Here is a 26411-nt window from a genome sequence, read left to right on the forward strand (position 1 = left end):
CAGAAACTATGTCAAAGAGTTTTGCAGATTGAAATGAACAAGCCATGCAGTGCAAAGAGCTGAGTCAGTAATGTATTACCAGATATATTAGAAGCCAGCATGGTCTCCCCTTTATTTCAAGTCTAGGACAATTGATGGAAAATCTGATACATCTTCTTGCAATGTAAATGCACTAGAATCTGAAGGTGATCTTTTAGAGTGTCCATTTCTGACCTGTGATCACCAATTCCTTCCTTTAAATCCAGTTTAATCTGCCTTCACAACAAGCTTGCCCCAGCCTCATGGTTGGCCCTATTCATCTTATCTTCACATACACCTCAACTTTACATCAACTCCATCTAAATCTCACATTCTCAGCTCAACCTTGCATCAGGATAATCTCGCACAATCCATCTTTACGTCAATTTTGGCTCAAATTCACCTAAACCTAGACTTATCTTCCTTGACATCCACTTAGTGTTACCTTAGTGACATCTCTGCCTCAAGCTTGCCTTACATCAACCTTAACATCAACCTCAGCCTCTTTCAGACCCCCAAAGCCACAACCTCACCTAAACCACAGCTCAGCCTCGAACTAATGCCCTGGTCACTTTCTGCAACCTTCCTCTTAACTTAACCTGACTTGAACCTCACTTGAATTGTACCTTCTCCTCAACCACACCTCAACCTTAATTTCATCCATCCTCACACCATCATCTTTTTCTCACCTTTGCTTCATGCCTGCTAACGTTCATTTATTGAGGTTTCTTGTTTCAAAACGTTGCCATAATAATTTGATTTACTTTTTCATTTTGACTTGTCTAAAATGTTAAGTTCTTCTCATAGTGCATTACTCAGTACGTCACATTTATGACTTAAGAAACTATGGTTACAATGTGTTGGGGCAGTGGGAATAATTGAAAAGACAATGTTGGGGTGGAAAAGTCTTCTGCATGGTTAGACATGTACCCCTGCCTTCAGTAGCCAGCTCTACTGTTGTCTGGATCCATATTGCTGATTTGTTTGTCTTAGATAACACAGATAATGTGTGTGCCATGACATAGGCCTGTCTCACAGATCGTAGTCTTGTTGGACCTAGAGTGGTGTCCAAAGCACTACCCTTAAAGTGGTGAAAGGCTATTGCCATCACCAAGAGTTAAACAGCAAAAATGTGTTGGTGGCAGCATGCGGTGTAGTGATCAGTAGTTCTGAACAGGCCGATTTTACCCTTTGTCAGTGGAGTGAGGCCTACAATCTCACTCACCTTTTTTAACGTTCCGCTGCCTACCCATGGCGTACTCACCTTGCACTCACCCATGGCACATGTCAGGTAGATGTGGAGTGCTGCACAGTGTAAGATTAGTAACTCTGCCCTGGATGTATGTGTGCCTGGGAAAGGTACAGTACAGGGATAGAGTAATACCGTACAGTAAATGTGTGGTTAGTGCATGTGGTGAGTGTAATTTTGGCTGTGGGGAATTCATCAAATGAGAGATGTAGCACTGTGCAGTGCATGAGCAAGGAAGCATGTGCTGAGTGTGTGTGTGCTTGCATGAAGTACAACACATGAAGAGTGAATTGCTGTGGCGTGTGCACCTGGTGAGGATGTCTGCTGGCAGTGTGTGTGTTTGCAAATAGCACACCTTGGAACAATACAGAAAAGCTTCAGTACTGAACAATGCACACAGACTGAGTGTGTGTGCTGAATGTATGTGTAGCTGTAATGGAACAATGCATGGAGGTAACAGTGCGGGCCAATAAATGTGCTGTGAATGTGTACTAGGTTTATGTGTGCCTGCAATGGTACCCTACATGGAAGACCTTCGGATCCATTTTGAGAAGCCCAGGCCTGCCTGGTGAAAACATGAGGAGTAGAGGACCACCCTAGATGGATTTGTGTATTTCTGCATTTCTTAGAGATGGGTGGAACACATACTGAAGAAAGGGAGGAATAGACTCCCCATGTACAATTCAAAAGGGTACTCTTTGATTCAGTGATAGATCACAAGGAAGTAGCCTCGAAACATCTCTGAAGGAGATTGGGTTAATAAGGGAATCATAATGAGTGGGGCCTGGAGACAGGATTAACCTTTTGATGCACATATGACTGTGGCTGACATCCAGGTGTGAACCCTGGTCACTCAGTTGTGAACCCTGGTCACTCCTATGAACTGTGTTGTGGGTCTATCAACTTCAGAGTCTTTCCTGCTGTGACAGAGAGTCTTTCAAGAGGGAAGGAGAAAATGAAAAATGTACACTTCAAAAGATGCAGAACCCCAACATAAAACTTCAAAGACTCAAACTCTAAATCACATTTGGTGTCTGGAAATGGACTAGAAGAAGGGGAGGTTCTGTGCAAGCCAACTACAATGGTTGACTTATTGGATAGCGGGCAAAAACCTGCATGAAATTGCAATGTCGCAGCAGTCGTGGGAAAATGGCAACTTACATAGGCTATTGCTGCCAGGTGGAAGGACACCTGCGGGTGCACCTCATCTACTGAAAGTGGCGTTGGCATATTGGAAAAGAACGTTACGTTATACTAAGAGATTGACCCCGTATGCCCCTAATATTCCGCTACTGGGTTTACCACTGCAATCTAGCACTATCACTAGCAGGAGAGTTAAGGCATGGAGTGAGGAGGGGGTTACTAACATAGGTGATTTTTTTGTGGATGGTACTCTTGCAATGCACAATGTATTTGTTAGAGTGCATGGCGTGCCTCACACATTATTTTTGATGCATGCACAGATTACACGTTATATACGCAAGGTATGGGCCCCGGTGGTCAGGAACCATGGCTTAACTAATTTGCAATACCTAATGGGGAATGGCAGTCATGTCACGAGATGGTTATATAGAGGTGTGTGCACAGTGGTAGAGGCCCGCTACAATTCCTTAGAGACAAATGGGACATAGATTTGGGTCATGCACTCACTGACAAAGAATGGAAGGTGATATTGGAGTATCTGAGAAAAATCTCCAGGAACACAAAATTTAAGTTCATACAGTTGTTGATTGTGCATACAGCCTATCTAACACCACATAGATTACATGCAATGTACCCATGAGGTATCGGACTGCTGCCCAAGATGCCATACTCCACAAGCAAAGTTGTTCCATATGTTATGGAGTTGCCCTAGAATAGAACGTTACTGGTATGAAGTGCACAAAATATTGAACGCAATTGTACCAATACGGAAGGATGACTCGCCAGAGTACTGGGTTTGGGTCCTACAGGCAAGAAGTCTGGTGCTGTGCACAAATTCATGAACCTCGCTCTTGTATTGGCAAAATGGAATATTACAAGGCAATGGAAAGTGGCAAAGCCACCTAACATTGCAGACAGGCACAAAGAAATGGTTCGATGGGGTAGGGCTGAGGGTGCTGAAATCAAACGGGAAGAACAAAGGGGACTGCGTAAAAGGTTGATATTCCTAGATTGGAATGTAATGATGGAAGAGTTTACCGCCATGGAGATCCATGCGGAGTGATACTTCTGGTTGCATGTTATGAGATGTCTTACTGATGTAACGGGGGGCTGTTGTTTTTTCATACAATTGGTACGTTTTAAGATTTACTGCTGGATTAGGAAACACATGAAGGTGGGTAGGAGTGCTTTGGATCTAAAAGTACGTGCTAATAATATTGCATAGTATTGGCATTGCAGCTGAGCTGGTGGGTGGGTTAGGGAAAGACTGTTTTTTCTAGAGTTTTTTTTGGTATTGTCATTTATTTTATTGTCATTGAGTAGATATATTGTTGGCAATTATATTGCAGACACTAGGTGGTCAATCATTAAGATGTCAGGGCCTTACAGGATTCCTGATAAAGCAATGCAGGGGGCACAATAGAGGTATACAATGTTTGATGTAAGCCTTGATATTATCAGGTTGACACTATGCTTTGTAATAACATTATTGAATTACAATGTGAAGTACTGTATGACCTTACCACCAACGTAATGTTGTATTATGACAATTTTCTGGAACAAAATTAATAAAATCTGTATAAAAAAAAAAAAAGGAAGAAGGGGAGGTTGAGACCACAGCATTTGCTGTCTGGCAAGCAGCCGGCTGGGCTATTTGAGAAGGGGAAGCTGTGCAGGACTTCTGCCTGTGACCAGGACTAGGGACAAAGGTTGGCTAGTCTACCTGCTGGGTGAGTGGACATCACCCAGGGAAAACCAAGATCACCTCCTCTGGAGCATAGAGCACCAGTGCCTGCCTGCCTGCTTGCCAAGACCTGAGTGCCCTGTGAGGAAGAGGAGAACGATGGAGGGAATCCAGTGAGAAGCCCTACCTCTGGAACCCTGTATGCTGGAAGAGGCTGCCTGTACCAACAATGCTAGACGTTTGGGTTGTTTTACGGACAGAAGATTGCAGCTGTGACTTGCTGGTCAAGCCCGCACACTAATACCTGCACCTTACTAATTCCCCCACAAATGTAAAGGACTCTGCCGGAGATGTTTTACCGTCGCTTGGCTCCAGTCAGGAGCTGGAGGATCAAATACCCCAGCGAGGCAAAGAGTGACTTGCCTCAACTTCGTGGAGAAGTGGCACTCCGTTGGGACAAGCTGGCACTGCTGCTTGAGGGAGATTGCCTGTGCCTGTATGGTGCTGCCGTATGTAGCGCGAGCAGCCTGGCTTCACAGAACAGGATCATGACTTGTGAGCATCTATAGAGAGAGCACTCACTGCACCACTGAATGCTTCCACACAGCCAGAGCAGGTACGACTAGAACTGGGCCTGTGGAGCCCGGGGGGAAGGGGACCCTCTGCCGATGCTGCTACAGCACTATAGACACTTTTGACTAATTCCTAAAGAGTCAAAGGATGCACTTTGAGTCATGTTCACTCACCAGTATCTATACTCCCCCCCCCCCCCCCCCCCCCCCCCAACCCCCCCCTGTCCCTCTCCCTCCTCCCCCGAGGGAGCCTTTGACTGCTCGTCCACAGCTTCCACTGAGAATCAAGTGCAGAATGGGTATTTGGCCCAGTTGCTCAGGATCCATAGTAGGTCGGATCCCGGGACATCAGGGGTAAAAGGCCTCGACCACCACGATTGTGCCCAGTAACCCCTGCATATCCCCTGGCCCCCTGAAAGGGGTCCTGACAGGCAACTTTAAGGGCAGAGTCATTTTATAAATTCTCTACTTCAAACGTAGCTATTTGCCCTATCCATTATCCTGTGAGCATCAAGAGTAAAGCAGCTGGTAAATGGAGGGCGATATGATGCTGCACACAGACTATTGCAAACAAGACTAATGAATTAAACATATTTGTGTGTTCAATCTCAGGTTGCATGGCATTATAATAGTCATTGTTTAATGTATTTGAAGCCCCATCATCATCATCCAGGCCCTCACCCCCAAACTCGAGCTACTTATGAACATCAGTTCTGCAATAGTGGTGAGCACAGCATCCAACCACAGTACAATACAATTATTAATCTACTGTGCATGATGCAAGGTCAAGAATAGGCTACTGGCTGGTGTCTGTGGGCCTGACATCCTAGATTGGGCACACTGGCAATCTATGCCAATCCTTATCAGGCCACTCCCCAATAGTTCTGGTACAGGACTGTAAGCAGGACTGACACACTGGAACATGGATATCTAAACCAGAATCCTAATTATATGCCTTTCATGAATGAGCTGCGGAAAACAATCACTGAATATTTGGACCTCAATCTAGTCTCTGTGCTGCGGATGACTACGGTTTGGCTTTTAAGTGTATGTTGTTGGGAAAGGCATAGCAAAGGAAGCAGAGACATTGAAATGAATGCCTTGAAATTTCTCTTGGGTAGCTGGAAAAGATTATACACGGGATCAACATTATGCCACCCTTTCCTGAATAAATGAACCATTAAACATTTACAGAGAGGTTGAAGAGCAGGAAGGGAGATTCTTAGGAAAGCAAGCTGGGGAATTTTGTATTAACAGATGTTAGAAATGGGGTTTCTGGTTGGCTAGGGTATGCACCTCAGCCCGGCAGAACCCACCACTCTAGTCAGGGTACGGGAGTTACACACCAAAGATAACACCTGCTCACCCCCTTGGTAGCTTGGCAGAGCAGTCAGGCTTATCCTAGAGGCAATGTGTAAAGCGTTTGTTCAACACACACACCCACCAGTAACACACTAGGCACACCATAAAAAGGTACTCCACACAAGGTTATATAAAAATATCCTTTGTATTCTACATAAAACAAATTAGACCACAATCACATAAACTCTTTTGCCATCTAGGTAATTGTTATGACATCAAATAGATCATAAATCACTTTGCCAACCAGACAATTACCATATTATCAGTTAGTGCCCAAAGTAAATACTTATAATTGGCACAAGTTACGAAGACGTTATCTCTGTACATAATATGCAGATCCTGAAATGATACTTGTTATCCTGTCATTAAAAGGCCTAAAATGACATAAATCATAATATCAGGCATAAAATGCAGGTTAGGTCATAAATCACTCATGGCCGCTGGGCATACTATGCAAGTCCTGGAAATGTAAGGGAACACAACCTACATCACAAAATCAGGGCATAAATAAGAAGCAGTTGGGAAATGACTACAAACACAGGGAGAAACACCTACATCAACCTATTGGTGCTAGTATGGCAACAATGATGAATAAGGCACAGGAATTACCAATTTCCACCCTGAACATGAAAGCCACAGCCCGCCTGCACTTCTTTGACATGTTGTATGGTAATTCCTGAATGTCTCCTGTGTTCAGCACAATGGGGGCCTCCATTAAGGTTTCACCCCATCAGGTGACAGAAAAATACCCCACAAGGTAAGTTCTGTCTAGAAAGGGGGGAAGGCACCAATGTAGGTAATGGTGTTGGGGAATCTTGTCTGCCACCCCCACTCCTGCAATGAAATACCAGATGCAGCTGCCTGTGAACACGTGGTGCAGCTGCTGAAGACAATGGCATATGGAGAGCAGCAGGATGGCACTACTCCCCAGGCATGTTGCTAGTGGAGCATTGGTGCACTCTGGGTAATAAAGGCAGACATGGGAGCACCTATGTGGTCGGATCCGAGGATCTACCATAACAGTGATCCCCTCCGGGCTTTGGCAATTGATCCTCTGGTGCACGAGTGGAGCACAAATTTTACCCCTCAGGGCATTAACCCCGGGGAGGACTTGCTCTATCCCTCAGGATGTTGAAGATGCCACTACTGCTGCCCGCGTAAGACCAGGACAAAGCCACCAGAGTGCCATACTTTCCTACTGCCCGAGGATTGCGGCGTCACACGGGCTACTCTGGTCGCCCCGGGGTGAGGGCAGCTGTGGGTACTGGATGTTGGTGGTCCACCCTCAGGAGGGCAAGCACCAAGTTGGTCAGCCCCGCGCTGACTTAGGGACAGGAGCCCACCTCCAAACATGCGCCGACTTGGGGTTAGAAATGCAAAAACAACAGTTGATGGACAGAATGTACAACAATGTCATACATTCTCCCCAGTACAGAGATCTGGGCCTAAATCCATCGTCTTTTTTGCTCACCATGCCATTCCAGTTTGAACCCAGCCATACTTGTGGTTAGAGCACATACAGCAAACCCACGATTAGCATGAATCCAGCACTCTCCCTGCGCTGGGTTGCAGCAACTTAACTGGAAGCACCCTCATTCCCAGCTCAGAGCACACTGCTGCCTGAGTCACGGAGACAAGAGTTCCATGGCAGAGATGCTCAAGGTGCCACCTTCGTAGGCACCCTTGAGAGCCCTGGCGGCACACGCACAGCAACAGCAGGCAGGAAGGCCAGCATAGTTAGCTTGCAGAGGGGAAGTCCCTCCAGAACAACAAGCAGACAGTCCAAATGGTGGTTCTTCCTAGCAGCACAATAGTTCCTTCTGGCGGGTGCAGTCTGTAGAGGCAGCAGCGTCTGGTTACAAGTCCCACGCAGTGTGGTCACAACCCCTGTACTTATACCCACAAAATCTTTGTTCTGGGGGCACTTTGAACAACTTTAGAAGTGCACAACACCCCCATTCAATCCCCAGCCCTGGCTCGAGACACACTCCAGGTGGGGGAGGAGACAGCATTGTGAAAGGCAGGCACATCCCTATTCAGGTGCGAGTGAAATTCCTCCCACCACTCTAAATGCAGACCAGACCTATTCAGCCCAATTAAGAGTCACCCAGGAAAGGCAGGACACAGCTCAACCCCGCTTGTGACTGTCTAGAGTGAATGCCCATCCCCAGCCCCTGTCACTCCAAAACCAGACAGTGAATACACAACCAGGCAGGGCTCAAAGAGTCATAAGCACACAGAAATGCCCACTTCTAAAAGTGGCATTTCTAAAATAGCAATAACAAATCTGCTTTCACCAATAAGCAGGATTTATCGCTACTATTCCAAACATACCAAATATGGCCACGCTACCCCTTTCATATCAGAAATAACCACAGAAATACATATCAGGAAATTCCCAATGCCAACCTATGAGAGGAGCAGCATCACAGCAGTGAGAAACAAAATAGGCTGGTTGTCACTACCAGGACATGCCACACAACAAAGGCACATGTCCTACCTTTTACCTACACAGCACCCTGCCCATAGGGCTACCTAGGGCCTGCCTTAGGGGTGACCTATATGTAGTAAACAGGAGTTTCAGACTTGGCAAACACTTTAAATACCACGTCACTGTGGCAGTAAACTGCTCACGCAGGCGCTGCAGTGGCAGAGGCCTGAGACAGGTTTGAAAGACTACATCTGTGGGTGTCGCAAGTAGTGCTGCAGGCCCACTAGTATCATTTAATTTACAGGCCCGGGTATATAGGATACCACAGTACAAGGGACTTGCAGGCAAATGAAATATGCCAAACAGGTGTTGACCAATCTTACCAAGCTTACAGGAGCGAGCAAATGCACTTTAGTACTGATCACCAGTGGTAAAGTGCCCAGAGTCAGAAAACCAACAAAACAGGGCAGAAAAAATACAAGAGGAAGGCAAAAAGTTCTGGGATAACCCTTCAAAAAGGGCCAGGTCCAACAATAAAAATTGTGCATTACTAAGAATCTGCAGAATCTTAATCTACACAAATTATTTTTATATGACCTGTTAAAATGTGTTATCCTGGCTTATGACTAAACAGTCCTTAATTAGGTTTCAACATCATCTTGTCAAAAATGTATGTCACATTCACTGTTTATTTCTGCTGCACATAGTCAAGCAAGTCATGTTTGTTTATTTCTGAATGACACTGTTCTTGAAGAAGACTCTTTGGCATAGACTTAGAACGTAACATTTATCCAAGGCTCTTGCATGTGGTATTGAATTTATTCACAATGGCTTACTGTTGGTTATGTAACTTGTTTGTTCTGACACCACCAGATGACATTAGGTCAGGGGGTTGGGAGTATTCATTATTCATGTGGTAGGTGAGTGCTTAGTAAGGCTGTACAACGTTATTAGTCTGTATTCTGATTTGTTGAAAATGTATTTCCTTCCTCACACCACGATGCAGCAGTTTCCATACTGTTCTATGGGAAGATTTACTTCATAAATGCCTGATTTTGGAGTTGAGCCAGAAGACCTTTCCTATGCTACTAGTAGTGATGCTGTCTGAGTTCTTACTGATTTTCCTGCATATTTGGAACTTGGTCTTTTATGGATTTTGTAATAAATCTTCATAAAACTTCTAATTCTGCCCTTTGTCTCACTCATTGAGTCAATCTTTTCTTATTTGACTGTATTTTGATATGCTGATTTGTACATTATCTTAGGATACATTGCTTCATAAAATAAAGGTTAACACAATTCTCGATCCACCCAATCAGTGGGCATGTTTTTGTAGTGCAAGGTTTTAGGAGTACAGCACACTCACAAAACTCAGGCCCTTAGACTAGAGGAATGTAGAATACAAAGTTAAATGCTGTCCAGTACACTTAGAAAAATCGCATGCATTCTCGCCAGTGTGATTTCAGTCTAGAGACACGACTGCAGCGCAGCAGATTTGCAAACTATCTTAATGATATCACACTTGCATGATTGGAAAGGTTCATACGTGTCTGCCTTGAGGATTTACTAGAGGTAATAAAGTAGCTGCAGAGTGGTGAGGTACCTGGGCCTGATGGGATTACAATTCCATTTTATGAAGTTTATGCCAATTTGATAAGCCCCCAACTGCGTAAGGAGTATGAAGAAGCCATTCTGGAAGGGGAACTTCCCACAATGACATGAAAAGACATGTGGTTAGCACTTCTCAAACCAGACAGATCAGAGGGCCACTGTGCATCATATAGACTACTGTAATAGCTTTTCATTAACAATATGATGTTTGCAAAAATCCTAGCTAGAAGACTAAAACCACCTACGTCAGGTCTGGTACTTCCAGACTAGACTGATTTTATACCCAGCCACCCAACATTGTTAAATTTAAGGACTCTCCCAGCAGTAATACATCATTTAGGCCCTCAATTACCGGCAGTGTCTCTTTTTCTTGATGCTAAAAAAGTATTTGACTCTCTGAAATAGCCACAGGTTTCAGGTATTAACTAAAATGGGTCTGGTTAGGCATTTTATTAAAATGATCTTGTTCCGTAGGAACCCCTTGGACAAAAGTGTTTATCAATGGGCAGTGGCATCAGACAGAGTTGCCCCCTATCACCACTCCTATTTACCATTGCTGTAGAAACCTTGGCCTTTGTGTACAGGCAGCTACATGCACATAGAGGAATTTACATAGGTGGCAGACCATTGGTTGTATACCTGTACATGGACAATGTCCTTCCATATATACAGAACACAACCAGAAACATAAATCCAGTTATTCAGGAAACCATGTGACATTATCTCAGGACTAAAAATCAATTGGGCAAATTGAAGTTGCCGGAGGGGCAAGTTTTATTCATTTGGCATGGACATGTCCACAAGTTTTGGGTAGGAGTGATGACTGCACTATACAAGATGAGTTAAATCCTCGTACCATTAAGAGCCCACGGCAAGATGGCTGTATATTAGTGCAGCTCTACCATCCGGACAGCTAAATCCAGCAGAATCCGCCGCATGGGCAGACTCCAGAGGCCCTAAAATGCAGTATTATGTGCAGTACTTGGTGGGAGACACCGATCGAGGTTAAAAAGCTTGAAAGACTTAGGTGAAAGCAAGAAGTAATTGTCGATCGACCAGCGACATCCGAGAGCGACAGGGTAAGATGGCGGCCCAGAGCGCACGCAACTAAGCAAGGAGGGTAGCTACTGGCCCACAGTGAAGTCGTTCTGGGCGCTTGAGGCAGGAAAGCGTCAGAGGGACTCACCATGGAATGCGGGTGAGCAAAATAAACCTCCAGAAGGCCTGCAGCGGTGACCCAGGCACGAGCGGCTTCAGCATCAGCGGTCCCGGATGCACAGGAGAGAGGCGGAGAGCGACGGCATTCCTGACGCGCATTAATATCAGGCCGTTAGCAATTAATGAGACGACAAGCTTATGGAGCCTAGCACCTGGGGGAGCTGCAGGTGAAAAACAAAAAGAAATCAGCTGGGAGGCGAGGGTCATAGCAAAGAGCCGTGCGCTGAACCGGGAGCCCAGAGGGCCTAGTGGGGAAATGTTTGCCGACCCGCAAGGGCCCACAGTTGCAGAAGGAGGCGTCTGGCGCAGCCGAATCTCCAAGGAGGCCCATTTGGACCTGCAATAGGCATGTTGGGGGGAGAGGTGCACATGTAAGCGCAGCTCCTATGGCATGAGGCCTAAACAACAGTGAGAGCCCCATATCTGCCATTTTAGCACTGTACTGAGGAGCGATGTGGCTCTGCCGATGTGACCAAGAACGAGAATGTGTTCTTGACAAAGCAGTGGGAGATATTGGATGGGCCCGGAAAGATCCCACGCTACCCGGCCTGAGCTACAGGAAAACATAGGAACGGTGCTGGGGGTGTGTGCCAACATAACTGGAGCAGGACACATGCCCGGTGAGGCCCACTGAATCAAGAGTAGGGAAACCACAGTAAGAGCCCCACATGTAGGGTGAGCCGGCTGTGAGCACATAGAGAGAAAACAAGAAATGGTTTGTCTCCCGCCAGCTGTACATTGGTAGGCAATACTAATGGAGATTAAACTGCAATAGCGACGACTTGTAAACAACGGCCACTAGATAGTCTTTGCAGTTCGTGTATATTTGTGTTGCCATAAAACCTTAGCTTTCCTGAGGCATTCTAAAGTGCATGGAAGGTTGATAGATAGGGTGACCATACGTCCCAGTTTTCCCCGGACGGTCCCGTTTTCGGAGCAGTGTCCCGGTGTCCCGACACTTTGCTCCAAATTACAGAAATGTCCCGTTTTGTGCAGTACCCAAGTTAAACAGAGAAATGTCCCAGGGAGGACCTGGCTTGGCAGTCGGGCTGGACTGTTCCCATGAGGCACAGGGTCAAGACTGATTTGCATATGGCCAGGTCTAAACTGGGGTGGCATGGTGAGCAAATGAATGATGGATTTAACCCAGATCTCTTGACTGGGGGTGAATGTTTTGATTTGGTCTGCATTCTGTCCATCAATTATATGTCTTTTGCTGTGACCTACAACATGTCTGTGCTGTAGTACCCTTCTACGCACTACTCAGACCACCTACCTGGGAGGAAGCTGGGTGCTGGACAGTTCAACCAAGCGACCAGAAATGCTGGCTTATAATTGGACAGTAACTGTCCCTGAAGAAAGCCACTCCCCAAAATGCACTCGGGAAAATGTTTTTGAGCACTATGATGTCATGGGTTTTATCACAGCAAATAATGGATGCATATGCACTGCTTCAAGGTGTTTAAGTTGCTCAACAGGAGGCATTTATATACGACAGCAGCATGCACAGAGCGGACATCACCAGTAACATACTGCATCAATTTTAGAGTTAGCCTTGTACCTGAGAAATGCCATAGTCCCCGTGCCCCCTCCCTCATTTCAGAGGGGGAGACAGGCCTATAGTCACAGCCCATCCCACACCTCAGAGGCACAGACAGGCCTTCTCTCATCCCCCTATCTCAGAGACACAGACAGGCCTACCTCCTCAGCCCTTCCCGCATCATAGTACCTTTTGTCTCCCTTTCTCTTCCTTCTTCCCCTTCCCCTTCTCAACTTCTGGCATGGGGCAAGCTTTTTAGCCATTTTTGCAAGTTACTAGTTTGGAGGCCGTTCTTGGCATTGTTTAGGCAAAAACCCAGCATCCTATAATGCACATGCTGTTAGCTTAAAAATCCATTGGTTTCTTTGTCACACATCTGATTTGTCTTCTGTAATTCTTCATCTGTGTCTGTGGGGGCGGCTGTCATTGTAGTCCCTTTTCTATGTCTATGACAGCTGTCAAATAGTCATACTTTTATGTTGACTGTTACTGCAAACTGTAGTCCTACTTCTATGTCTATGAACTGTCCCAGTTTTTTGTTTTGAGAATCTGGTCACCTTACTTATAGATGTGCTGCAAAACACAGGACTTGCCCCAAACAGATCACAACTGGCGTGAATATACAAAAAACACCAACAGCTAAACCTGCAACTATGGGAAAGATGGACAAGCAACAGTCACACTTTAACTTTGAATCACCCCACGCCACAGTATGGCGGCAAAGCTACATAAGCAAGCGGCCCGTTTGACCACAGCGGAGCAGTGGATATTCTCAGTGGAGGACGAGTCAAATAAAACCGCTGGTAAATGTGAAGGCATGGAGAAAGTGCTGGACTTAATCAAAGCTAAGAATGAAGAATTAGAGGTGCGATCCCGGCGCAATAATCTTCGTATTAGGGGGGTGCCCGAAAGTACAAATACAGGCCACCTGGAGGACTATATTGAAACCATGTTTAAAGATATTTTTGGAGCGGAACACCTCTCCTAGGTCCTGATCGTTGAAAGGCCAGACAGATCACGATGGCCTTGGCGAAGTCAGGAAATCTACTTCCGGGGTTGCAGGAACTTTGGACTCTGGCGGGAGCGCGAAAGTTTGCGACCGTTGATGCAAATTTTGGTGCCTGCCAAGCAGGAGAGTCACTCCTTGACTCCAAGGGAGATTCTTCAGTCTTCCAAAGGTAGTGGAACGTCGAAGGTCCAGGATTCTTCTTCAGAGCGTGATCCAGGGATATCTAGTTTGCAATGGCAAGTGTTCCCTAACTTCTTCTACAAGGAAGGGAGGGACTAGCTCTATGACCCCCACTATGGGAGGGTCAGGGGAGTGGGTGGCTACACCCACTTCCCTTTGTCCAGTTTCGTGCCAGAGCAGGGGCTGGTAGCCCCTGAACCAGTTTGAGCTGGCATATCACAGAGGAGCCTACTGCTCCCCAGTGCAGGACTTCAAAGCACTCTAGGAGTGCACCCACCCAGCCCCAATACACTAAATCCTGTCTGGAAGGTGGTTACAGCTCCCTGTGACAGGATGTCTATTGTTGGGCCTCCCCCACTGCGAGTTTCGGTCAGCAGCAGGAGGGCAGCCCAGTGTCTGTGCTGGTGGCATCCATTTTGTGATGCCAGGGCTCTTCAGGATTCTACTGTGTTTCCACAGTGGGTACATGTCTATCCCTCTAGAAGGGTGGGATCATACTCCCACACCAGTTACTGGTGTGGGGATATGATTCCAAAACGTATGACACCAAACACAACATATTTTGATGCAGCCATCCCAAAGTTAGCATTTACCGCTAGGTTATAATGCACTTAAGAGTATGTGGTTTAACCGCATATACAAACCGCTACAGAGAATAGACTCTGAGAGCTGCAGTGGCACCCCCTCACATGGAAGCCAAGCACCCTGCCCTCAGGATTGTTAGGGCTTGCCTTAGGGGTGACTGATAGTAAGTGTGTGTAAGGTGAGATATAGGGAACCTATATCTCAGTGAGGAGTGCTAACACTACCTCACCCAGGCTGCAGTAGCAGGCCTGTGGTGTCAGATTTAGTCTGCTTCCCAGAGGTGGCATAATACATGCTTCAGCCCTTGGTAGGCCTGTGGAGTACCTATGCCCTTGGTACCTAAGGTACCATATACTAGGGGCTCATAAGGTACCACAGTATCCAATCACTAGTGCATCTAATATGCACTCCAAGTTGTTTAGAGAAAACAGAGAGGCTGGGGCCCTGATTAGCAGGGTCCCAGCCAGACTATAGCCAGAAACCGGTGTAAACATCAGAAAAAAAGTGGGGGCAACATAAGTGCAGATCCTACTCTCCTACAGGGACTGTTTGTTGTTCATACTTAGTGTGGTGCATCACAAATATGACTGCAGACGCGTAGCGCACATGGGGTGGTTGGAGCACCAGAGTAAGACACAAAGGCAATATTATGTAGAATATCATCAAGGCTGGAAAAAATTAGATTTTTGACATGGAATGTCAGAGGATTGAATAATTCCAAAAGAATTCTACAGGTGTTTGCATATTTAGATAGGCATCATGTTCAAATTGCCCTGATGCAAGAGACTCCTCTCAATAAATTACAGGATACACTCGTAGGGCGATGGTTAGGGCGGCTGCTTCGTACTCCTCATACTCAAGGGGAGTTATTATACTAATTAAAAAGGGTACTTCTTTCACACTCACCCACACTATATCCGATGATAAGGGCCGCTATACGTTTGTACAGGGTAAGCTAGCTGGCACAGAAATTACCATAATAAATACATATGGACCTAACGTCGATGACCTACTGGCTGGTTGACATATGGAGGATGTGACAGCCCACGACTCAGGGAGGCACACATGTCTCATCTGTACACCAAACATGGTCCAGCCTAGATTATTGGTAAATCTCCAGGGAGGCATCTACATGGTGGAACACAATAATTCATTTACCAAGAACGTTATCAGATCACTCACCAGTGATGCTAGATTTGGTAGTCCCTACACCCCCCCCCCCCCCCCCCCCCCCCAGCCCTTCCAATGGCGCTTACAGGCCTCACCATTGCTGGACTCTGTGTTCAAGGAGGGTGTTCATTAGACCATTATACAATACTTCCTGGAGTATAAGGGCTCAGTAGATACCGCAGGCGCGCTCTGGGAGGCCATTAAAGCCACAATACGTGGAACATGCATAGGGCTACAGGCGGGGGGTGCTGAAAGTGCTGCGAAATAGGATGCACACTATGGAACAAACACTAGGTGGACTGGAGAGGGAATACGAAGAGAACCAAAACAGTGACACTCTAGCCGAAATTAGAGACCTAATCACCGAATACAATGAACAGGCTGAACAAGAAATAAAACATATGTCTAGACGCTGGGTAGGCAGATCATACGGGGAGGCCGGGTCACTCTCTAGCCTCCAAGATTAGGACACCACGCACAGAAAGCTATATCACTGAAATAGACCGCCCTTATGGCACAAGGTGCTACAGCTCTTGTGAAATACTAAGCAGATTCTTGGAATATTATGCTGCACTATATGGCCCACGTGAGGCAGCTGCTGAAGAAGAGATAACCAAAACAATAGGGCAACCCAATTAACCCCAAGGATTTTGGTATAATACGATTCGACAAAAATAAACCTTGAGGATTTATTTAGCTTATATTTCTTAGTCAAGCAGTCACCGTAGTGAACTTCATTTCAAAGAACTTAGAGAAAAAACAGTTATCACAGTTCATTTTTTATATTCATTTTTTGTATTCTTTTTTAGAAATTTCAACACAGCCAAACTTTTTTATATATACAAAGAAAAATATATTTTCGTTTATACACTGGCAACACAAGACTACTGTCAATTTAACACATATAAACAGTAGTTATTGACACTTTTCATACATCGATGAACCATCCATAGTTGGTCATATAAAGAAAAATCTTGTTTCGATATTTGCGATATCAGAACACATCAGATGAACACTGTTTATGCCAAAGAAGTGTCACAGCGTCGACGTTTCGGTCTCCTATCTGATAATATTAATCAACAAGACCATCTTCAGGACCAGAGTTGCACCATGTATCTATTATAAACAAATTTATTCCATTACTAAACATATTATTTATACATATCCACATCTAAGTTCTACCAATTTGTATTGCCTATACATTGAAGGAAAACAGGTGTATCCAAAGGGTAATCACCCGATCTAGTGAATAAGTTCCCACATACCATAAACTATATACCATCTAAATGACATCTAATGAGAGAAAAAATGAGAAATTCCGTGTACAAAGTCAGTATGGGACACCCCAGACATCACTCTCATATCCAAACCCAAAGAGCGCCCAAACAGCTGCGTGACCACTACCACTTAGTGAACTTATCTAACAAGGGGGTGTGGTGGGAAGTATGCACTTACTTTTACGAGACCATAAGCAGTTCCTAATCTCTTGAATTCATTCTTAACCGGTCTTCAACTGTAGAAGTACTTAGTTCTAAAATCCAACACGACGCAAAACAAAGATTATCCATAACGTTTTAAAATCTACCAATAGTTCGCTTTTTAAGTAAACAGAGCACAATAAGCAAGCCTCCAAGCCATTACTTACAGGGAACGCCAGCTATCATCGGCGCTTCGTGAGTCCGTAATCTGAAACCAAACAAACAGACACACACCTAATCACTCAACGGTTCCACCATATCGCTTGTTTCTCACGGATAAATCACCAGTCCATCATCCGCTATACTGCTTACCAATAACGGATATCGTCACCGGCTATACTTCAATTTCACCGGCTATACTTCAATTTCACGTCTCGCCAATTAGTCCGAGCGTAAGTCCCGGGACGACGCGAGCCTTATTTAAACAATGGCGTGATGTAAATCGTCATGTGCAGGCGGCAAACAAGTCGGCCATCTTAACATGTAGTCATTTTAACTACAAATTGGACGTATAATGCTCAAACTCAACTTATACCTTATACGGCTAGTAATGGGTGAAAACCAAATCCTAACAAAACATATGTTCTGATCCAATAAGTAAAACTTTGTTGATGGTGTACTTGTAAGTTAAGGAAACTATTCAGACGCATACCAATGCAGAAGACTATGACAAAAACGTGGGGCACAGTAAATCCGATATTTCAGTTACCGGAATATTGTTAATATCCCCGTGGCTTACACAATGTCTTATATCAATAAAGCTAAATCCACATCCGAATCTCGAACAGAACATAATCCGGAGTAAACAGCTATGTCAATTCACAGAATTAATCTACATAGGAGAGCCCCAAAAGACTAGACACTGCTCAGTGTGGGCAACCCCTAACACGACCAAAACTGAAAAAACTGTATAATGATTTAGATGTGGATTTAGCTTTATTGATATAAGACATTGTGTAAGCCACGGGGATATTAACAATATTCCGGTAACTGAAATATCAGATTTACTGTGCCCCACGTTTTTGTCATAGTCTTCTGCATTGGTATGCGTCTGAATAGTTTCCTTAACTTACATGTACACCATCAACAAAGTTTTACTTATTGGATCAGAACATATGTTTTGTTATGATTTGGTTTTCACCCATTACTAGCCGTATAAGGTATAAGTTGAGTTTGAGCATTATACGTCCAATTTGTAGTTAAAATGACTACATGTTAAGATGGCCGACTTGTTTGCTGCCTGCACATGACGATTTACATCACGCCATTGTTTAAATAAGGCTCGCGTCGTCCCGGGACTTACGCTCGGACTAATTGGCGAGACGTGAAATTGAAGTATAGCCGGTGAAATTGAAGTATAGCCGGTGAAGATATCCGTTATTGGTAAGCAGTATAGCGGATGATGGACTGGTGATTTATCCGTGAGAAACAAGCGATATGGTGGAACCGTTGAGTGATTAGGTGTGTGTCTGTTTGTTTGGTTTCAGATTACGGACTCACGAAGCGCCGACGATAGCTGGCGTTCCCTGTAAGTAATGGCTTGGAGGCTTGCTTATTGTGCTCTGTTTACTTAAAAAGCGAACTATTGGTAGATTTTAAAACGTTATGGATAATCTTTGTTTTGCGTCGTGTTGGATTTTAGAACTAAGTACTTCTACAGTTGAAGACCGGTTAAGAATGAATTCAAGAGATTAGGAACTGCTTATGGTCTCATAGAAGTAAGTGCATACTTTCCACCACACCCCCTTGTTAGATAAGTTCACTAAGTGGTGGTGGTCACGCAGCTGTTTGGGCGCTCTTTGGGTTTGGATATGAGAGTGATGTCTGGGGTGTCCCATACTGACTTTGTACACGGAATTTCTCATTTTTTCTCTCATTAGATGTCATTTAGATGGTATATAGTTTATGGTATGTGGGAAATAATTCACTAGATCGGGTGATTACCCTTTGGATACACCTGTTTTCCTTCAATGTATAGGCAATACAAATAGGTAGAACTTAGATGTGGATATGTGTAAATAATCTGTTTAGTAATGGAATACATTTGTTTATAATAGATACATGGTGCAACTCTGGTCCTGAAGATGGTCTTGTTGATTAATATTATCAGATAGGAGACCGAAACGTCGACGCTGTGACACTTCTTTGGCATAAACAGTGTTCATCTGATGTGTTCTGATATCGCAAATATCGAAACAAGATTTTTCTTGATATATGACCAACTATGGATGGTTCATCGATGTATGAAAAGTGTCAATAACTACTGTTTATATGTGTTAAATTGACAGTAGTCTTGTATTATATCAAAACAGATAGTGAGATGCACACCGACGTACTCAGGACTTGTAAATCATGTAATCTTTCAAACTGTGATGGCGTGCAAAACGTGATGCGCGCTCCGTCCAATTGCACGCGACAACGTAACAGAACACATTGACACCTCTGTTGGTGCCATTACACGATGCACTGCCGAATTTGGGAATGAATCCAATCAATTAAACTCTTCATTTCTCGCTTGTCAATTTATCCATTTTTTTACTTCTTTGCTTTCAACTCTTAGTATTAATTCAATTCATTTTACTCATTCCAATAACTCAAACGTAGGAGGGAAGGTAGATTCCACATGCCACATCTTTATTGACAAAACCCAATGCATTTCGGGACACAGTCCCTTCGTCAGGGGTATCTAGAATAAAAAGTACATTTTAACGTCGTTATAACTTGTGTACCACATAACACAATTCATGCACATCTATATTTGTATACTGATTATTGTTCTCATGTCTCTATAATACCATCACTGTATTTAATTGTCCATCTGCTTTACATAGCGGTCCCTCCCATAATTAACAGGATGCAGTAGTAAATGCGTTTATGACTCAATCTCCCGTCTGCGTACCACCAGTTGAAAACCCTTTCTAAACTTGACATAAAGGTACGCTTACCGTGACACATGACTAATCCCACTTTTTAAAAATATTCCAAACTCGCTTCACATCCGCGCTCCTGGGAACATCTAAAACAAATGTCACAGCACCGGCTTGCTTAAAACAGAGAGCCAAATCGACTGCTGATTGCTGGTGCAGCTTATATCCCACCTCCCTTCTCCTCCACAGGTGCATGAACACGTGTTCACTCTCAAACCGGCCCGCCCAACACTGAAGACAGACTGCTCAAGTTGCACTTTGCAGGCCCTTGCTCATGGTATCATTAAAACAAACAATTCATGGAAACCTCGAAACCCGAGTCATTTCTCACTCGTTTAACAAAATGTTCAGACCAGCGTAATTTTCCATTGCGAATTAAATGATTTTTAGTGCATGATTCAAAAACATTTCACAATGTCTGATTAATTAAATATGCTGTGTGTAAAAATGATCGAAGTTGATATGCCAAAATAAACAGTACGTTTAAATGTAGATCACAGTCCATTGTGGCCAAAAACCTCCTATTTTGAAAAGCTCATTTCCCGGTTCCATTTAAACTTGCTTCGTTTGCCTTGCATTCATAATTTCTTCGAGGGTGCAAACTCACAGTAGGACGGAATCCTTTGTGAAATATCAAAACAGATAGTGAGATGCACACCGACGTACTCAGGACTTGTAAATCATGTACTCTTTCAAACTGTGATGGCGTGCAAAACGTGATGCGCGCTCCGTCCAATTGCACGCGACAACGTAACAGAACACATTGACACCTCTGTTGGTGCCATTACACGATGCACTGCCGAATTTGGGAATGAATCCAATCAATTAAACTCGTCATTTCTCGCTTGTCAATTTATCCATTTTTTTACTTCTTTGCTTTCAACTCTTAGTATTAATTCAATTCATTTTACTCATTCCAATAACTCAAACGTAGGAGGCAAGGTAGATTCCACATGCCACATCTTTATTGACAAAACCCAATGCATTTCGGGACACAGTCCCTTCGTCAGGGGTATCTAGAATAAAAAGTACATTTTAACGTCGTTATAACTTGTGTACCACATAACACAATTCATGCACATCTATATTTGTATACTGATTATTGTTCTCATGTCTCTATAATACCATCACTGTATTTAATTGTCCATCTGCTTTACATAGCGGTCCCTCCCATAATTAACAGGATGCAGTAGTAAATGCGTTTATGACTCAATCTCCCGTCTGCGTACCACCAGTTGAAAACCCTTTCTAAACTTGACATAAAGGTACGCTTACCGTGACACATGACTAATCCCACTTTTTAAAAATATTCCAAACTCGCTTCACATCCGCGCTCCTGGGAACATCTAAAACAAATGTCACAGCACCGGCTTGCTTAAAACAGAGAGCCAAATCGACTGCTGATTGCTGGTGCAGCTTATATCCCACCTCCCTTCTCCTCCACAGGTGCATGAACACGTGTTCACTCTCAAACCGGCCCGCCCAACACTGAAGACAGACTGCTCAAGTTGCACTTTGCAGGCCCTTGCTCATGGTATCATTAAAACAAACAATTCACGGAAACCTCGAAACCCGAGTCATTTCTCACTCGTTTAACAAAATGTTCAGACCAGCGTAATTTTCCATTGCGAATTAAATGATTTTTAGTGCATGATTCAAAAACATTTCACAATGTCTGATTAATTAAATATGCTGTGTGTAAAAATGATCGAAGTTGATATGCCAAAATAAACAGTACGTTTAAATGTAGATCACAGTCCATTGTGGCCAAAAACCTCCTATGTTGAAAAGCTCATTTCCCGGTTCCATTTAAACTTGCTTCGTTTGCCTTGCATTCATAATTTCTTCGAGGGTGCAAACTCACAGTAGGACGGAATCCTTTGTGAAATATCAAAACAGATAGTGAGATGCACACCGACGTACTCAGGACTTGTAAATCATGTACTCTTTCAAACTGTGATGGCGTGCAAAACGTGATGCGCGCTCCGTCCAATTGCACGCGACAACGTAACAGAACACATTGACACCTCTGTTGGTGCGGAGCGCGCATCACGTTTTGCACGCCATCACAGTTTGAAAGAGTACATGATTTGATATTTCACAAAGGATTCCGTCCTACTGTGAGTTTGCACCCTCGCGTAGCACTAAACAGCGTTTAGAATCAGGCATAGGAACATAGCGCTGCACATAGCAATTGAATAGCGCTTTAACTCAGGCCTAGGACCATAGCGCTGCACATAGCAATGGAATAACGCTTTAAATCAGGCCTGGGAACATAGTCCAGTATAGCGCTTTGCTCAGTGAATCCTGGGCGCTTTAAATAAGGCAGTTCAACATAGCGCTTTGCTCAGTAACTCTTTGGCGCTTTAAATAAGGCAGTTCAACATAGCGCTTTGCTCAGTACCAGTCCTGGGGAAGTTAAGCGCTGTCCCTGGAAGGCAGTCAGGGGTCCACCCAGTCTCTGGCACGCTTAGGGGGGCAGTTGAGACCTCACGGGGGATCTCCCCGGGGGAGGGGCGTACTCCGGGCCTCGGGGGGCCTCCCGCCCTCCTCCCCGGAGATTACCTGCGTTGCTGATCTTCCTCCTTCCCAGCGGGGGCCTCCCGGCGATCTCCGGGTCGAGGGCCTCCCTCGCGGGCTTCTCCCGCCGAGCTGATTGGCGCGGGAGTGGGGGACAAAGCGCGGGGCTCCCGGTCGGGTCAGACGTGACCGGGGAGCTCCGCCGGCCTCACCGGTGCTTCTGGGGACCTCCTCGCTACTTCAGGGACCCGCGCCTGCAGCCGCTAATGGCAGTGCGGTCTGCGGGGGCGCGGCCGAACCAACCAATGGCGCAACGGCGGGGGCGGCGCTCGGCAGTCCGCCCCCGTCAGGTGATGATGGTTCTTGGCTTCGGGCCTACGCGGCCTTCGCTGCTCTACGGCGGCCTCCTCAGCCCCGGGGGCCGCGATACTTCGGCTGCGCCGGCAGCGACGGGGCCCTGGCGATGGCAGGAAGGGGGGCAGGGACACGGCGGTGAGTTATTCTCGTGGGCCACCCCGCCGGGGGTGGCGACAATGAACGGGGTGATGATTATTTCAGCGCCCAGCGCCCGTGGCAGGACTGGCTAGGGGGGGTCCAGGCAAGGTCTGGGAGCGCAGGGGTCACAGCGCTAGTACCTGGTTGATCCCCCAGCCGTCCCGCAGTAGGTTGTAGAGTTTCAGTGACAAGTCTCAGCAGTGAGTTTCATTAGTAAGGGTCAGCAGTAAGCTTCAGCATAAGTTTCAGCAGTAAGCTTCAGCATTAAGTTTCAGCAGTAAGTCTTATTGGCGCCGTTGTCTCTGGCGCCCTTGGGGGTTCTGTTCCTTGGGTGGGGGGGGGTAAGTTGAGTTGGTGACTAGTTCGCTCCTAGTCAGGCTGGGCAGGTTGCCCCTGGGTTCCCCTCCCGCTGGGCCAGATCAGTGGGCTAGTACAGGATCCCTCACTCACTTAAAAGGCAGCACCTAAACCCTGTCACTTTCAGAGGCATAGGTCCCTGACTAGGCCCTACCACCTAAAACTCCTGCGTAGGTTCCCCCAGGTCTGCGCCGCCCCAACTGACTAGAAAAAGTTCCCTCCCTCTCTTAAGTAGCCCTAGGTCAGGTGACCACCTTCTAAGGCGGCAAAAGTAAAACCCCACCTTCCTTCTAGAAGGTTCCATCACATTCCAGGAGCTTCCCCACTCTAAGTATAGGACAAAAAAAAGGGCTGGTGTCGCAACATTGTTGTGGGGTTCCAGCCAGCTCCTGGCAGCTTGGGTGCTACTAGAAAGGCCACTCCGCAGTAGCAGGGGCCTGTGGCAGCCATCTTAGGGGAAGGGAGCACCTGCACCTTAACACTGATTGGCAATGAAAAGGCGCCCGGAGACCTAAGTCCAACGCAAAAATGAGGGTGGAAAAAATGAGGCAAGGGCAAAAATACAGGGGAAGACCACCCTAGGGCTGACAAGTCTAACAGCTTATCAAATGAGTTGTAAGATGGGACAGAAGAACCTAGCGTAGTGTTCAGGGTTCAGGGTGGACAGGATAATTTTTTGCCTCTAAGTCTCTGATGTAGGCATCTCAGCACCCACCTCCGGCATTCCACCCCCCACGTGTACATGCCACTGCTTAGCTTTTGCCCATTTCTGCTATATGGAGAGCTAACAGTGTATATTGGGGCTGTAGAGACTTTCAGGACATTGTGATATGTTGTTTAAAGAGTATGATGGCTAGATCAATGAACCTATGAAAATGCTTATCTCCCTTAGCCTTGGGTCTAAGACTGAATAGACATGATGGACCTGGCTTGGCAGTTCGGGCTGGACTGTTCCCATGAGGCACAGGGTCAAGACTGATTTGGATACGGCTGGGTCTAAACTGGGGTGGCATGGTGAGCAAAAGAACAATGGATTCAACCCAGATCTATCGAATGAGGGTGAATGTTTGATTTGCTCTGCATTCCGTTCATCATCTGTGTGAGTTATGATTCCAGCAAGGGCAGGACCAAGTGCTTCACCAAGTGGCGGTAATTCTGTGACTTCACCCCAGGCCTGCTGCATCACCGGGTACTCCCAAACCATGTGGTAAAAAACCTGCCCCATGTGCTCTACATGTGGAGATGCCTTAGGAAACATGCGATTGATGCATTTCAGTCTGAGGTGTGCCTGATGCAAATAGTTAAATTGCGTGTAACAGAAGCATGGATTATGTGAAACCTCCTTTACATTTTGTAACACCCGGGACCAGAGACCGTCTGTGAATTGCATCTCAAAGTCTGCCATCCATCGGTCTTTAGCCCTGTTGTCCGACTTGCAGTGGGAAGAGTGCAACGGAACCTAAAGGGCTGTAATAATTTACTGTGTGCTTCTGTGTGACAGGATTGCATGCAGTGGTGGTGTAGTGTAGTGATCGCATGCTGTACGGCGTGATACATCAGGAAATCCCCTGCCACAATGCCATAAGTGTCCATAATCTCCTGAAAGGGCATTAGTGCATCCGCCAGGAAAAGGTCCCTCATTTGGTCAATCTCTGCCTTTCTCCAAGACGACATGTCATGGTGTTGGGTCTCCTCCTGGAGTGTCAGCACCCACTAAATGGGGATCAGTGGGGAGTACGGAGGATGGGGCACCTTGCCTTGCTCGTATGCATGCCAGTAATAATGTACTATCTTCATCTGATCCACTTCTCTTTCAACAAACCCACCGCAAACCCCCACTTCCACCGTTTACCCCACAGAAGCTGGAACAGAGTCACAGAAGATCAACTCACCACCTTGCTCAATCACACATCACCACTGACATCCTCAGACGTCAACATCATAGCACACAACCTCCACCAATGGATCGCAAAATGTGCCTACACCCTTGCCCCGCTCAAGAAAGCCACTGGCAAACAACACGTCAAGAAAGCAAGCTGGTTCACCCCCACACTTCAAGACTCCAGGCGCATCTGTAGGTGGCTTGAGAAGAAATGGATGAACAACAAAACTCTGGAAGCCCACGCTGCCTTCAAAGCAGCCACCACTGCAGGCCACCACCTCATCAAAACCACAAAGTAGAAGGCCCTCCAAGACAAAATCCCCAACAATGCACACAATAGCAAAGAACTCTTCAGCATCATCAAGGACTTTGTCAAACCCAACAGTGAGGCCTCAGACGACTCACCCTCCCAAGACCTCTGCAACAGACTCAGCACCTTCTTCTACCACAAATCCATGACTATCTATGACAACTTCGACACCCAGGACCACTCGGCCAGCAACCACCACAACCAACGCCGACCCCCCGACTCTGCACAGCTGGTCCCCACTCACCATGGACTACACCATAAAGATCATGAAAAGCATCTTCTCCGGAGCACCTTTGGACCCCTGCCCGCACCGCATCTGTCACAGAGCCGCTCCGTCATCGCACCCGAACTATGCCGAACCATCAACTACTCACCTGAGACCACCACCTTCCCCGATGACTAGAAACACTCTGAGATCAACCCCCTCCTGAAGAAACCCTCCGCGGACCTGACGGACCTCAAGAACTTCAGGCCCATCCAAAGTCATCGAAAGAGCTATCAACACCCAGCTCACTGACTTTATCGAAACCAACAATGTCCTGGACATCTCCCAATCTGGATTCCGAAGCAATCATAGCACCGAGACCGATCTACTCGCTGCCACCGACAACATCCGCTCCCTCCTCAAACAGGGTGAAATGGTGGCCCTCGTCCTTCTGGATCTCTCGGC

General features: G+C 45.8%; 2 long non-coding RNA genes across 2 annotated transcripts in view; one reads left to right on the forward strand and one right to left on the reverse strand.

Annotated features, from left to right (window-relative positions):
- The window catches only part of LOC146870095 (uncharacterized), a 72716-nt gene that overhangs the window by 3692 nt on the left and 42613 nt on the right, over positions 1–26411 (forward strand). The window lies entirely within an intron of this gene.
- On the reverse strand, positions 19864–21722 carry LOC146870096 (uncharacterized). Its single transcript, XR_014958980.1, has 2 exons — positions 21453–21722; positions 19864–21193 (listed from the first exon to the last, which is right to left on the reverse strand). It is a non-coding gene; the product is annotated as an uncharacterized LOC146870096 (long non-coding RNA).

This window comes from Triturus cristatus, chromosome 1_1 (genome assembly GCF_964204655.1).
Source record: "Triturus cristatus chromosome 1_1, aTriCri1.1, whole genome shotgun sequence".
Lineage (NCBI taxonomy): Eukaryota > Metazoa > Chordata > Amphibia > Caudata > Salamandridae > Triturus > Triturus cristatus.